Genomic DNA, 12510 nt, shown 5'->3' on the forward strand with positions numbered 1-12510 from the left:
CTGTTTACTCTGACTGGACTCAAACCCATCTAAGAGTCCAAATGTGCATGCAAAGACCGCTAATAGTTTTTATTTTATATAATTATTCTCTACAAAAAGTAAAAGACATGAGTAGTTCAACACAAGCATTTATTGAATATGATTAAAAAAAGATTAACGTGGGTCCTCTAGTCCCATCTCACTATTAAATACAAACACAAAGATATAATGTGAAGCACTAGCAAGAAGATTGATAAGTAATCTTCCCAGATAAAAGGGAATGAATCAAACCTAGGGATACAAAATTCAGGATTTCCTTGTAATTCCCTCCTGATTACAGGAATCTTCTGACCAGGATTTCTGGAGAACCTTTTAGGTCAAGATACCAGAATATTGCAACCCTAAACACAATTTTAAAAATGGCCAGCACATCTACAACTACCAACCTCTTTACAAGCTATCACATAACAGTTGCAAACAGGTTACATTTGGCCCTCTGTATCAGATGAAACTGGGAATATAAACTCTCCCTCAGACACCTTTGATGAAGGGCAGTTTCCCAGCCCTGTGGAGGTAGAGGAGAGGCTGCACAAACCCACTGAGCACACTGATGTAGAAACACACATATTTGGCATAAAAAAACTGTCCAGAATCTAGTACTCCAATTAAAGGTAAAACCACTACCAATGGAAGGTAGTTTGCCATCATAGACACCGTGATAATCAAAATTATCTTAAATGCCCTCATCTTCATGTTATTTGTCCCCTCCCTCTCTCTCTCCCCTTCCCCTGGCCCAGGCTGTTTCAAAGCCCTGAGAACTGAGAGGCAGCAGAATAACATAAATGAAAGTAAGACCAGAACTTCACTGAAAGACACATAACATATGACAATTTGGTCTTTTACAAGCAAAGAATTAAAACAGAACCCAATCAAAAGCAGCCAAACCAATCCAGAACACCGCACCTTGTATTTCAGGGGTCTGTACTTCAGGAAGACCACAGGGTGGACAACTGCCAGGTAGCGCTCAAAACATATACAGCACTGGAACAGGGGGCGGCCGTGGTATATAAAACCACTAAAGAATGTAAGTAGAGCTAGGATATTGGGAATAGGGAGGTGTATGTAGACAAAGACAAAGACAGCACACAGGCAGTAGAGAATCTCAGATACAGCCAAGTTGAGAGCGAAGAACTCTGAGGCCATCGTCCCTCCGGGTCCGGTCAGTATCAGCCACAGGACATAGCCATTGGTGGGTAGACTCAGGATGAGGTTGATTGCATAGCAGGCAGTTTTTAAAGTGTAAACTGACTCCAGATAGCCAGAGAGGACAGTGGAATGGTTGGAAGAGTTCATTTTTGTGCAAGCTCAGTTATGAATTGTGGTCTTTAACATTCCAATGATCACACAGAGAGGGGGAGAGAGAGAGAGAGAGAGAGGGGGTGACAACAACACCACAATGTTAACTCTTCACATCAAAGGCACATCAGAAAAACATCATCCAGAATACTAGTCAGTGTCTGCACTTTCCAATTAAAGTTACCTAAATTGAATTGTAAGGAATTTAAATACAAACATTTCACTCAGTTACACTGCTAATATCAGAGACTAAAAAGTGTAGTCCAACCTGAACTCTGTAAAATTGGTGTCTCTTCTCTTCCCTGTCTCTTTGCATTTGTGTCTCTCCTTAGAACTGAGCTTGGTACAACTATAGGCTACATCAAATACCTGCCAACACACCTGTGTAGCATATCACATTGCCAACCTCTGTACCTACACCAAAGGACCACATGCCATGCAAATATCCTACTCGGTGTACCAGGAACCACACCTATCAATGTGATTGATGTGTTGGTGTTGCTACTGTAGACCAACTTGTTAAACACAGAGTTGGTTTAAGCTACTACATGCTAACCAAAAATGATATATTTTCTATATATATTTCTATATATTTTATATACATTTATATATATGTTAGAATATGTTAGATGTTATTTATCAAGTTTTTTACAAGGTTTACTGCAGTTACAGAGTTCTAAAGAGGCCAAAATGTGAAGTCAAAGGTTAATGAGGTGTCCTCTGACATTTGCTCATTTGTTGTTAGCTGTAGCTTCCTCATATAGTATTACTAGCGTCACCCTGACATATGAGCATTAAATCATTGGATCTGATTCATTCGATTCAATACAATTTCGTTGTTGAGTCTTACAACACAGAGCCACTCACCCACACACCTCATTCACTACCGTCTGTAAATTGATGCTGCCCATCACATCACTTGATGGACCACACCTGACATGCAAATGTGATCCATTGTTTATGACAACACTTCAGTATGATTGAAGAGAATATGCTGGGCTCTGTGGAAAGTGTTATGGATGGATAGGGCTCTGAGTTATTTTTGACCAGGTCAGATCAAATCTGTCATTTATTTAAATTATGCTTTTTTTATTTTATAACCAGGTAGACAAATGTTTTTACTCAGCTTGAGCCTTTATTGGAAATAAGAAATGGAGGGAAAATCTACAGTAATAATTCTATTGATACTATTGTCATCAACAATACAACCAAAAAGAGATAGTATTATTTCTGAAAAAGTAATTCTACCTCAAGTTCATCTGCAGATCTATCAAACAGTCTGTTTCCGATTTAATAACTGAAAATGCATTTTGTGTCACGTCCTGACCAGTAATAGGGGTTATTTGTTATTGTAGTTTGGTCAGGACGTGGCAGAGGGTATTTGTTTTGGTTGGTTCGGGGTGGTTGGTTGTGTTTAGGGTGTGTGATTTGTTAGTTCTGGGTGTTGGGTATGTTCTAGGTTGTATTTTCTACGTTCTGTCTTGTTTAGTTTTTCTATGTTTAGGTTTGGGTGTGGACTCTCAATTGGAGGCAGGTGTTTCTATTTTCCTCTGATTGAGAGTCCTATATATAGGTATGTGTGTGGGTTTGTTTAGTGTGGGAGATTATATGCTTTGTATAGCGGTGTGCCTAACAAGCCTATTAGTTGTCGTCATTGTGTTTTTTCTTGTGTACGTATTTTGCTTTCGGTTTTGCCTTCTTATCCAGTAATAAAGAAGATGAGTACACATAACCCCGCTGCGTATTGGTCCACTTTCTCCGACGATGATTTCTCTATATCGTCTGACGACGAAGAGTGTTACAGAATCTCCCACCAACCAAGGACCAAGCAGCGGGGTAAGGAGCAACGGGATAATAATGTGGACTATCGGGAAAAGTGGACGTGGGAGGAGATTATGGCCGGAGAAGGTCCATGGAGAAAATGGAGCGAAGACCGGGAACGCTACAGGTGAACACGACTGGCGTTTAAGCCAGAGAGGCACCCCCAATAATTTTTTTGGGGGGGGCACACGGGTAGTTTGGCTAGGCCAGGCAGTAGACCTAAGCCAGCTCCCCGTGCTTTTTTTGGGAAGCGTTTGGAGTGGAGAGCGCCGAGGTATGCGGAAGTGCGCATGATCTCGCCCATACGCACGCACAGTCCGGTGCGAGTGATCCCAGCCCCTCGCAAGTGCCGTGCTAGAGTGGGCATCCAGCCTGGTAGGAGGATGCCTGCGTAGCGCATCTGGTCACCGGTGCGTCTCCTAGGTCCAGGCTATCCTACGCCCGCTCTATGCACGGCAACCATCAGGCCCCTGCACAGCCCAGTTCGTCCTGTACCAGAACTCCGCTTGTGTGCAGGGCTACTAGTTGCATCCAGCCAGGATGGGTTGTGCAGGAGGTGCGATCGAGCCCGCCAGTGCTTCTCCACGGCCCGGTATATCCAGTACCAGTACCACGTACCAGGCCTCCAATACGTCAGCCCAGTCCAACTCAGCCCGTTCCTGCTCCCCGCACTAGCCATGAGGTGCGTGTCACCAAACTGGCACTTCCAGTACCAGCACCACGCATCAGGCTTCCAGTGCGTAATACCAGTTCCACTCGGCCGGTTCCTGCTTCCCGCACTAGCCCTGAGGTGCGTGTCCCCAGGCTGGTACCTCCACTACCAGTCCCACGCATCAGGCTTCCAGTGCGTCAGCCCAGCCTCGAGTGTCCGGAAACAGTGCCCTGTCCAGAGTGTCCGGAAACAGTGCCCCGTCCAGAGTATCCGACAACAGTGCCCCGTCCAGAGTATCCGACGACAGTGCCCCGTCCAGAGTATCCGACGACAGTGCCCCGTCCAGAGTATCCGACGACAGTGCCCCGTCCAGAGTATCTCACGACAGTGCCCCGTCCAGAGTATTCGGCAACAGTGCCCCGTCCAGAGTATCCGACGACAGTGCCCCGTCCAGACTATCCGACGACAGTGCCCCGTCCAGAGTATCCGACGACAGTGCCCCATCCAGAGTATCCGACGACAGTGCCCTGTCCAGAGTATCCGACGACAGTGCCCCGTCCAGAGTATCCGACGACAGTGCCCCGTCCAGAGTATTCGGCAACAGTTCCCCGTCCAGAGTATCCGACAACAGTACCCCGTCATGAGTATCCGGTAAGAGTGTTAAGCCCGGAACCGAGTGAGATGGCCTACAGTTCGGAACCAAGGGAGACGGCCCACTGTGCAGAACCGAGTGTGACGGCTTACAGTTTGGAAACAAGGGAGACGGCCCACTGTGCAGAACCCGAATGAGACAGCCCACAGTTCGGAGAGGGGTGAATGGGTCTACAGTCCGGAAACGAGTGAGTCTGCCTGCAGTCCGGAACCGAGTGAGTCTGCCTGCAGTCCGGAACCGAGTGAGTCTGCCTGCAGTCCGGAACCGAGTGAGCCTGCCTGCAGTCCGGAACCGAGTGAGCCTGCCTGCGATCCGGAACCGAGTGAGCCTGCCTGCGATCCCGAACCGAGTGAGCCTGCCTGCGATCCGGAACCGAGTGAGCCTGCCTGCGATCCAGGGGGCCGAGTGAGCCCGCCTGCGATCTGGAACCGAGTGAGCCTGCCTGCGATCCGGAACCGAGTGAGCCTGCATGTAGTCCGGAACCGAGTGAGTCTGTCTGCGGTCCGGAACCAAGTGAGTCTGCCTGTGGTCCGGAACAGAATGAGGTTGACAATAACTGTGAATTGTGTGAGTCTGCTTACAGCTCGGAACTGAATGAGTCTGCCTACAACCCGGAACCGAGTGAGTCTGCCTACGGTCCGGAGCTAAGAGACTCTGGAGGACAGTAGGCCAGAACCTGAGCCACCTCCAGTATAGGTGGGTTGGGGAGGGGGGGTGTAGCACAGGTGCCGTCGTTGACGGCAGCCACCCTCCCTTCCCTCCCTTTAGTTTTGGGGATTAATGTTTGTTACGCAATGAAAGCACTTGTGCTGATTATACACCCCCGCCCTTTGCCTCACAATGGTTTGAATTACAGGTCACTATTTATGTTAGCTAGCGTTTGCTAGCTAGTTTTGGATTCCACATTTTGAACAGTGAGATATTAAAGACATGATAGATCAGACGCAGAGTATATTAAGACACTCCTTCTTCTCTCCAATCCTTCTTATGGTTTAACAGAAAAAGAGTAACAAGATCCCAAACCCTTATTACTCCCTTCAGGTGACCTGTCCTAACCTCCTGACCTCAACCCCTCCTTCATCTAATCCACAGATGTCCATCAGTGTCCCCTGTATCAACACGTTGCTCTGCTCGTCATGCAACACATTCCACAGCTATCTGTCTTTCTACAGAGACCCAGTCTCTTTCACTCCTTAATAAACCTCTCTAGGGTAGGTGGCACCAAATCGTCCCACCTGCGTAACAGCCAGTGGAATCCTGTGGCGCGTTATTCAAATACCTTAGAAATGCTATTACTTCAATTTCTCAAACATATGACTATTTTACAGCATTTTAAAGACAAGACTCTCGTTGATCTAACCACACTGTCCGATTTCAAAAAGGCTTTACAACGAAAGCAAAACATTAGATTATGTCAGCAGAGTACCCAGCCAGAAATAATCAGACACCCATTTTTCAAGCTAGCATATAATGTCACAAAAACCCAGAAGACAGCTAAATGCAGCACTAACCTTTGATGATCTTCATCAGATGACCTAGGACATTATGTTATACAATACATGCATGTTTTGTTCAATCAAGTTCATATTTATATCAAAAACCAGCTTTTTACATTAGCATGTGACGTTCAGAACTACCATACCCCCCGCAAACTTCCGGCGAATTTACTAACAATTTACTAAATTACTCACGATAAACGTTGACAAAAAGCATAACAATTATTTTAAGAATTATAGATACAGAACTCCTCTATGCACTCGATATGTCCGATTTTAAAATAGCTTTTTGGTGAAAGCACATTTTGCAATATTCTAAGTAGATAGCCCGGCATCACAGGGCTAGCTATTTAGACACCCAGCAAGTTTAGCCTTCACCAAACTCCGATTTACTATTAGAAAAGTTTGATTACCTTTGGTGTTCTTCGTCAGAATGCACTCCCAGGACTTCTACTTCAATAACAAATGTTGGTTTGGTACCAAATAATCCATAGTTATGTTCAAACAGTGGCGTTTTGTTTGTGCGTTCAAGACACTATCCGAATGATAAATAAGGGTTACGAGCATGGCGCATTTCGTGACAAAAAAATTCTAAATATTCCATTACCGTACTTCGAAGCATGTCAACCGCTGTTTAAAATCAATTTTTATGCAATTTTTCTCGTAATAAAGTGATAATATTCCGACCAGGAATCTGCAATTAGGTAAACAGACGAAAGAAAATAAAGCATGGGGTCGACTCGGGCACGCGCCTAAGCCCATTGTCCTCTGATCGGCCACTTGTCAAAACCGATAATGTGTTTCAGCCTGGGGCTGCCTCGATATCGTTCAGCTTTTTCCCGGGCTCTGAGAGCCTATGGGAGCCGTAGGAAGTGTCACGTTACAGCAAAGATCCTCAGTCTTCAATAAACAGAGGCAAGAAGAACAACAACTTGTCAGACAGGCCACTTCCTGCATGGAATCTTCTCAGGTTTTTGCCTGCCATATGAGTTCTGTTATACTCACAGACACCATTCAAACAGTTTTAGAAACTTTAGGGTATTTTCTATCCAAAGCCAATAATTATATGCATATTCTAGTTACTGGGCAGGAGTAGTAACCAGATTAAATCGGGTACGTTTTTTTATCCGGCCGTGTAAATACTGCCCCCTAGCCCTAACAGGTTAACCTCTTACATCTAGACGTTCCGCTAGCGGAACACCTGCTCCAATATCCAATGATAGGCGTGGCGCGAATTACAAATTCCTCAAAAATACAAAACTTCAATTTTTCAAACATATGACTACTTCACAGCATTTTAAAGATAAGACTCTCCTTTATCTAACCACACTGTTCGATTTCAAAAAGGCTTTACAACGAAAGCAAAACATTAGATTATGTCAGCAGAGTACCAAGCCAGAAATAATCAGACACCCATTTTTCAAGCTAGCATATAATGTCACAAAAACCCAGAAGACAGCTAAATGCAGCACTAACCTTTGATGATCTTCATCAGATGACAACCCTAGGACATTATGTTATACAATACATGCATGTTTTGTTCAATCAAGTTCATATTTATATCAAAAAACAGCTTTTTACATTAGCATGTGACGTTCAGAACTAGCATACCACCCGCAAACTTCCGGCGAATTCACTAAGAATTTACTAAATTACTCACGATAAACGTTCACAAAAAGCATAACAATTATTTTAAGAATTATAGATACAGAACTCCTCTATGCACTCGATATGTCCGATTTTAAAATAGCTTTTTGGTGAAAGCACATTTTGCAATATTCTAAGTACATAGCCCAGGCATCACGGGCTAGCTATTTAGACACCCGGCAAGTTTAGCACTCACCAATATCAGGTTTACTATTATAAAAGTTTGATTACCTTTTGTTGTCTTCGTCAGAATGCACTCCCAGGACTGCTACTTCAATAACAAATGTTGGTTTGGTCCAAAATAATCCATCGTTATATCCGAATAGCGGCGTTTTGTTCGTGCGTCCCAGACACTATCTGAAATGGTAAATCAGGGTCGCGCGCATGGCGCAATTCGTGACAAAAAAAATCTAAATATTCCATTACCGTACTTCGAAGCATGTCAACCGCTGTTTAAAATCCATTTTTATGCCATTTTTCTCGTAAAAAAGCGATAATATTCCGACCGGGAATCTCCTTTTAGCTAAACAGAGGAAAGTAAACAAAGCTTTCGGTCGACGCGGGCACGAGCCTGAGTCTCACAGTACTGTAACCAGCCACTACCCAAACGCGCTACTTTTTTTCAGCCAGAGCCTGCAAAGCCACGATTCAGCTTTTTACCGCCTTCTGAGACCCTATGGCAGCCATAGGAAGTGTCACGGGACAGCTAAGATCCTCACTCTTCAATAAACAGAGACAAGAAGAACGACACCTTGTCAGACAGGCCACTTCCTGCCTGAAACCTTGTCAGGTTTTTGCCTGCCAAATGAGTTCTGTTATACTCACAGACACCATTCAAACAGTTTTAGAAACTTTAGGGTGTTTTCTATCCATATGTAATAAGTATATGCATATTCTAGTTACTGGGTAGGAGTGGTAACCAGATTAAATCGGGTACGTTTTTTATCCAGCCGTGAACATACTGCCCCCTAGCCATAACAGGTTAAGTGGGATATAAATATCTGGATGGGACAAATGTTGGGTTGTCTGATTACAGCTGTACAGAACCTTTGGGATAGAATTAAACTTGGTTAAAGCCTCTCTAGTGTCCGTGGGTTATTTACTCTGAAAAATAAGAACCTAACACAATTTGAGTCAATGAGAGCAATGCAATGCAGTGTTCCTTAGATGGCAAGGTGACAGAGTGTTCGTGTCTACCGTCTGAAAGGCACTCAATGCACGTAGCTAACGTGAGGTTAATCCAGTCAATCGCACCATTGCGATTTCGTTTTATGTTGGCAGGGTTCACACACACAATAGCTGAATTTGCAGAGCTAGCGAGCAAACCGATGGAGCAAACATTAGCTAGCAATCTAGCTAGTTCCTATTACATTAATGTGCGTCGTCAAAGATGGAATCTTTGTTATCTTCAGATTATTCCAAGATCAGCATGCAGCTGTAGTGCTTTGAAGTCCATGTGATAAGGTTAGAGATAAACTGAACAGAATTACACTCTATTCTACCATTGTCTTAAATATATTTAATGGTCTCGTTGCAAAAGCTAAATTGTCACTAGGGGACTTTGAAGCACCTGTGTGCCGATCTTCGAGTAAAATGACGATAGCAAAGATTATAGTAAACACCACAGAAACGTGTATCCAGCCAGCCAGGTAGAAAAATGACAGAGAAATGGCAAAAAAAATCAAAAGACGGCCATCAGAGCATTTTCAGTACACCAAAACGCAAAGTAAGAACCCTTGTAGCCTAATATCTCAAAGACTAGTTGATAAAATGTTCATAAGAAAGAAGTGAAATGCTAATGGAAATGTTTCATAATAGTTTCATAATAATGTCATCAGGCAGAGCAGGCAACAAATGGCACACAGAATTGTTTAGTTTTGGGTACCAGTAGTTAGGAATATGGCAAACACCTTATTTATTTTCTAGGAGACAGACTGTGAGTCAGTGATGGTGGTGAAAGGGAAAGAGCCAGGGAGAGAGACCTCAGATGACAGTGTCACAGCCACGGCAGGACCAGGTGTCAACTTGTTGCCAGCACCACCAGTATAGGGGCCATGGCACAGCATTGTCCAGTTACCTCAGTGATGTCACAAAACCATATTGGCCACACTCACATTTTATAGAACCGCAAACTCTTGCCAACAGTGTTGACCTTTCAAGAGAAACGGTTTCGCGATTTCCCCTGGCTACATTATAATCCATCAATAAAAGGAGTGTTGTGTTTTCACTGTAGCCAAGAGTTTTCAAGACAGCCATCTTTTGGCCAAAGAGCGGATGCTGCCTTCTTTAGTGCAGGATTTAGGAACTGGAGAAAAGCCATTGTAAAATTCACAGCACATCAAAACTGCCAAACCAACCGCTACTTTGTAACTGTAACATCACACCAGCTAAATCCAATCAGTGCCCAGTTATCCAGCGCGTGGGGTAAACAGCAAGAGAACGCAAGGCATTGCTTGATGAAAATTGTTAGTTCGGTGCGGCATGTTGCAAGACAGGGACAAGCCTTTAGAGGCCACACAGATGACAGTGGGAATTTATACCAGCTTTTGAAACGTAGAGCAGAAGAGGATGATCCCGTTTTACTTAAGTGGTTAACAGAGTGTAGCACAATGTAGACAGGCCCCAAAGCACAGAATGAAATTCTGAACATCATGGCCAATACAGTCATTCGAGGCATTGCAGCTGAGGTTAGGCCTCTTCAGATTGTACAATTTCAGTGCGGACCAACACAATATGACATGTGTTACACAAGATGGAGGTTTAAAGAAAGAGAGAGAGAGGGAGAGAGAAAGCACATGAGAGAAAAGCACACTTGGATACATTTGTAACCTGCTAAGTTTAGCCCTAACACCTTGCCCTGAACTGCCACACTTATGGGTCAGAATTATAATGAATGTATTTACTTGTTGAAGGTCTCCGTTGGGTATCTTTTCGTGGACCGAGTTCCGATTATTGGCATAGGTTTGGCCGATGCCCTTTTCTTCCGATGGCCGCGTCTCCTTCGTTACCGGGTGTAAGTCTCTGATTGTCCACACAATGTCACAATGTCCTTTCTCTTGGTTGTCTGTTTCCTTGCACTCGTTCTGTGAGAGTAGTCTTCTTAGGAGGATAATCAGCCGTGTCGACGCTCCCAGCTTGGGTAGGAGGGTCGTGTGGACAACTGATGATTTTAAGAAAATAACCGGTTGGTTCTTCTTGATTTCACCTTCTTAGATACAGTAATCAACCGTAGCCTTGATTGTTAAGAGGTTCCTTTTTTTTTTTTACATTTTAATTTTAATTTATTTTACCTTTATTTATACAGGTTTATTCTCATTGAGATAAATATATATTTTCCAAGAGAGACCTGATCCAATAGCAGCAAGGGGAACAACGTTTCAGACAAACCAAATTTCATTCACTCACACAACATTAAACAAAACTATGAACACACATACAGTACAACAAAAACATATTACATTTAAAAACACAAACATCTTGACTAAAAACAGCTGGCCTAAAAACAATTACACTCTTCTATAATATATGCATCGATCAAGTGTTTAAACTCCGCCAACGAAACTAGATCATCCCATTTTAAAATGTTCAAGAGAGAATTCCAGGACCACGGAGCTGAGTAACTAAAACTATTCCTACCATGACCTGTTCTAATTTTTGGTATTGTTAGAAGCAAATCAGAATGGGACCGTAATTGATACTTATTTACTGACCTAACGTGACCTGACCTAACATGTTGCATTTTGGGATCACGACTAGACGTGAACCTTGGCTGCAGCGCGTGGTAAACTTAGTCTGCATGTAAAATTCTAAAGTCACATGTTTTATACCTCTGGGTCACAAAGGGGCATTTCCGTCTTTATGACATGCTCTCTGGGTTCCCTGGGGTGTAGCTCAATACAAGGCAAGGTATTAGAACTTACGAGGATCTCGTTTAGACAATTCAAATCACAGCTCATCGTCACAAAAACATTTTCTTTGATCTGGATATTTTCAACAAAATGCACAGCATGTAAACATCATGTACATATTATGAAAACTCTTCAAGTTACAATGTTTAGTTATAACGTTGGCATTTAACTTTTAATAAGATAACAAAAGCGACATTCATTTTCATAATCCATCTATCATTGTTACCACCATTTTGGCTGATGAAATATAATGTCCCAAAGTCCATTTACTGAAGGTTACAGTTCTGAGGTAGGTTCTCCATAAGGCCCACACAGACATTCCAGTCCCAAACACTAAAGGACAAACGATTCGTCTGCTGCCTTAAGATTTAAAATGGCTTGAGGTGTCATAACTTGAGGTGTCATAAAATGTAAAAAAATAACCCACCCCATCGATCCCTCTCTACCCCTCCCCCTCTGCGGGAGTGAGAGATATCTCTGTAGAACTGTGATCCATGGTAACCTGATCCTCACAGGCCAGTCATGACACAGGTGTGGTCCATCAAGTGAGGTGATGGGCAGCATCAGTTTACAGACAGGAGCGACTGGGGTGTGTGGGTGAATTGTTCTGTGTTGTATTCCTCAAAATAAAATGATATTGAATCGAATTAATCACTTCCCATGAATTCCCGCCCGTAGGGCAGAGTGCCACTAGTCTACTATAATATGTGAGGAGGCTACAGCTAACAAATACTGAGCAAATGTCAGAGGACACTACATTAACCTTTGCATACACATTTTGGTCTCTTTAGAATTCGATATCTACAGAAAGCCTTGTGTACAACATGATAAAACATGTCTGTTTCTTCTAGCATGTTAAGAAAATGTATTATTTTTGGATTACATGCAGTAACAAGTAGGCCTACAATAGCAACAGCAACACATCCTCATCAATCATATTTATAGGTGAGGTTCCTGTCACACTGAGTAGAATATTTGCATGGCATGAGGTCCTTGGGT

The sequence above is a fragment of the Salmo salar genome, chromosome 04 (assembly GCF_965601325.2).
Source record: "Salmo salar chromosome 04, fSalSal1, whole genome shotgun sequence".
In the NCBI taxonomy this organism is placed as follows: domain Eukaryota; kingdom Metazoa; phylum Chordata; class Actinopteri; order Salmoniformes; family Salmonidae; genus Salmo; species Salmo salar.